Here is a 4,508-nt window from a genome sequence, read left to right on the forward strand (position 1 = left end):
GAGGGGGAGGGGAAGGGGAAGCGGGGAAGGGGAGGGGGCGGTGTCTGGAGATCCTTATGGGACCGTGTCTCTCTCGGTTCTTCCTGTTTTGGCATCTGTGCTGACATAACCTTTGCATTATGGCTGCTTAATCTCAGTTATTGCTTATATCCTTGCCTCCTGCCAGGGAGGATGCACAGACTAGACGGGATAAGAAAAGTACAGAAGCAAGAACGAAGCCCTTAAACATAAGGAAAATGGGGCTTTAAAGAGGAGAGTCCCTCTGACGGGAGGATGAAGAAAGGCTTGCAGGCGGTGGTGAGTTCGAGGTGCTGCCTTCATAATGCGGATGCTTATTTTCCCATCAGGGGTTGTTACATTACTCTCGCAGAGGGTTTTCCTACCTGCGATTTCTTCCAATAAGATACGTCTTATTAGCAACCACCGTATTTGCTTTCCTAAAACAATTCCCACCAGGACACTGCCTTGATCAGAAACCGTGGGACTTTCCGTGTGGCGCTGAGTGTTACACATCACGGATCTTTCTAACCTGACGTCTCACAGCTCCCCTTAATGTAGCACTTTCTCCTGCATTGATCTTGGGCATTGCCAATTGCTATGGACTTAACTGTGTCCCTCCAAAATCCACATGTTGAAACCCTAACCCCCCAATGCGATGGTATTTGGAGATGGAGCCTTTGGGAGGTAGTAAGGTTTAGATGAGGTCATGAGGGTGGGACCCTCATGATAGGATTAGTTCCCTAACAGTAAGAGACACCGGAGAACTCACTTTCTCTGCCTCTGAAGACACATCCAAAAGGCAGCCTTCTGTGAACCAGGAAGAGAGCCCATGAATACCTTGATCTTGAACTTAGCTTTCTGAACTGTGAGAAATGAATTTCTGTTGTTTAAGCACCCAGTCTGTGGTATTTTATTATTGCAGCTTGAGCAGACTAATACACCATCTCTGTGTATAATTTAAAAATTAAATGCATTTCAAATATTATGGCAGTCACTGTGGGAATGATAAAAAAGAAAAGGGACATATTTGAACTATTGTATAAAGAAAATGTTCATAGTGATTAAACAGGAAGAGAAAAAATATTGTGGGGTTTTTTAGTTTCAGTGGTCTAGAGAATGCTATTATCAGTGATGAGTATAGGATGGTCATTAAGAGAACTGGGGATATAAAATCAAAGGGTACTTTTGACTTGGAAACAAAAAAAGATAGATCCAGATGATTTTTGTAAAAAGGTAGAAAGTGGCAACCTACGTGTTAATTCCATTGCATATTCTTTCCAAAACTTTTGAAGAATACCAACATAAAATTAGTAAGAGCAAAATTCCTGGCACTCAAATGCATATATGTTAATTACCAACACATGTATGATTAGCTGGATGGAAAGAGCATGTAAATATGTAGTAGGGATGAATATGAGACGTTCATAATAGGTGAAACTGGGTGTGGGGTATATAGGACCTCTCTTTGTAATAACTCTGTAAATCTAAAACAGTTCTAAAAATAAGTTTATAAAAGAAAATAGTAGGAAAATCACTCAGATGAGAATTTGGAGGGGAGCCACTCAAATGGACAAACTATTTTTTAAACTTTATTTTTAAAAAATTTTAGTACAGCATTTCTGTCTTGTATCTGTCAGGGTAGTTTAAGTTATTGCTGCAGAAACCCCAAAATCCCACACAAAGGCGCACTGCAGAAATGGAAACTGGAATATTTGATAAACGGTATTACAATCTACCACATGCCTCTAGAGGCACCAGATGTAAGACTGGATCTCAAAGAGGCTTTGTAATCTTAAATGCCTTCTTCTGTTTATCCTATTAGCAAAAAGAAAAGAAATTCTCACCCATATGCTCTACAGGAATAAAATTCCAAAGAAAGCAGTTTCTGTAAGCCCAATTGTTTGTTTATTCAATTGAAAACTTCACAGTAAGGTGGCAATAACGTAAACTTCATGCCTGTGTAAGATAAAACCCCTTCCAGCCAGGCAAAACCATGGAGCACTGGAATTTGGCTTTACCTTCCTTTCCTGACAAGAGTAACATCTTATTCCAAAGCATGTTTCCAAATACTCCTACTGGGCATTATGGGACCTGAACCCATGTATCAGTTCTATGTGAATTGCTTCTTTCTGAGGATGAAGCAAGTGATTTGAATTCTAAATTTGATAGCAAGCCATTTTGCTTCCCCTTATTATTATTATTATTATTTTTTTTTTTTTGCGGTACGCGGGCCTCTCACTGTTGTGGCCTCTCCCGTTGTGGGCCACAGGCTCCAGACGCGCAGGCTCAGCGGCCATGGCTCACGGGCCCAGCCGCTCCGCGGCATGTGGGATCTTCCCGGACCGGGGCACGAACCCGTGTCCCCTGCATCGGCAGGCGGACTCTCAACCACTGCGCCACCAGGGAAGCCCCCTAGAATTTTTTACAGTACTGTTGCCTTTCAGATAATTCAGCTTGTTTATAACGTTAACAATGTCATCATACAGCCAGTAAATCAGCAAAAGATGGGGTTTCTTAACAGAATTTTCACAATATAAAAAATAAGGGGGGCTTCCCTGGTGGCGCAGTGGTTGAGAGTCCGCCTGCCGATGCAGGGGACACGGGTTCGTGCCCCGGTCCGGGAAGATCCCACATGCCGCGGAGCGGCTGGGCCCGTGAGCCATGGCCGCTGAGCCTGCGCATCTGGAGCCTGTGGCCCACAACGGGAGAGGCCACAACAGTGAGAGGCCCGCGTACCGCAAAAAAAAAAAAAAAAATTCTAATTTGGATTTGCATTAAAATATCTAAATAGGCTTGCTTTGGTGGTGTGTTGAGATCAGGATAACCCTTTGAGAAGTTAAGAGGGTCTAACAGAGAGGAAGTGAAATTCTCGAGCCTATTTAAAGGGATCTGTAATAAGTATGGCCTGATCCTCTGAAATATCCAAGTTAGAAGTTATCTTTTACAGACTATCTATAACCAGTGTCCCTCTATCTTGGATTTCTTAGAAGGGCTGTATTGACTTTAAAGATTTAGATAGTGTTTTTCCTCTAAAAATCCTACTAAATTTTCAAAAGATCCAACAACAAAATTTATAGAGAGATAGATCCATAATGAAAATGTGACTAAATATTAACAATCAGTGACTCCATAGGTAAGGTATATGGGTGTTCCTGTACTACTCTTTCAGCTTTTCTTTAGGCTTGAAATTTTTCAAAATGTAAAGTTCGGGAGGAAAGACTAAAGCTAAAACAAAAGTTCCCAAGAACAGATCAGAACAGTGATGATCTGTTTCCTGATAAACTTTTCACCCATCATCCCCCAAATGAGAAAAGTGAAAGAACTATAGGGAGTTTTCCATGAAGCTAAATATATTTAATTCACTTTGAAATTACGTCCTTCCTATTGGTGAGTGTGGGGCATGGAGCGTGAAAAAGTCACCTTCGTGACCTGATGATCATAGTGGATAAGCTAAGATCAGGAGAAGCAGCTTGGCGATGTCAGCATAAAATAAACGAGGGAAGCTGTCTTGTCGCCACCAATTCTTATTCTTCCCCTTTTCCTTAAAAATAATCCCAGGACTTCCCTGGTGGCGCAGTGGTTAAGAATCCACCTGCCAGTGCAGGGGACGTGGGTGCGAGCCCTGGTCCGGGAAGATCCCACATGCCGCGGAGCAAGTAGGCCCGTGCGCCACAACTACTGAGCCTGCGCTCTAGAGCCCGCGAGCCACAATTACTGAAGCCTGTGCGCCTAGAGCCCGTGCTCCGCAACAAGAGAAGCCACCGCAATGAAGAGTAGCCCCCGCTCGCCGTAACTAGACAAAGCCCGAGCGCAGCAACGAAGACCCAACACAGCCAAAAGTAAATAAATAAATAAATTTCTTTAAAAAATAATAATAATCCCAATTTTGTTCAAGGTGGCACACTAACCAGAATCCCAGCTTCCTTTACAGGTAAATGTGGCTGATTAGATGTAAGTGGGAGACATGAGATGAGCGTTGGCTCATTTAGAGGAGGAGAGAGCTGGCATACATCCCTCTTGCCTTTCTCCTCCTTCTTTCTTCCCGCTGCCTGGAACTCAAGACACATGGCTGGCTCTCCAACAGCCATCTTGGGCCGTGAGGAACTTAAGAATGGAAGTCATATGCTAAGGAGGATGTAGCAGAAAAACAGTATGAACACTTGTCGGTGATATTATAGAACCACTGAACCAACCCTGGTCTGCCTACCATCCAATTTCTTTTCAGAGAAAAATCAACTTCTGTGTTAAGCCATTATAGTTGAGTCCCTATTATTCTAAATTTAGGATACCATCTTTAGTAGGAATCCACACTAAAAGATGAATTTTACATGTGTTACTGGGGAAACATAGGAAATATCCAAGATGAACCAAGGTCCAGAACATCTATAGGACTGGAATATAACAATAAACCCTGTTCAATGTTGATAATATTAATTGATATTAATAATATTAATTTAATATTCTGGCACATATTCGTAGACCAATATCCACTTCTGTGGAGCAGGAAT

Source organism: Lipotes vexillifer, unplaced genomic scaffold (genome assembly GCF_000442215.2).
Source record: "Lipotes vexillifer unplaced genomic scaffold, Lipotes_vexillifer_v1.1 scaffold543, whole genome shotgun sequence".
NCBI classification, from domain to species: Eukaryota; Metazoa; Chordata; class Mammalia; order Artiodactyla; family Lipotidae; genus Lipotes; species Lipotes vexillifer.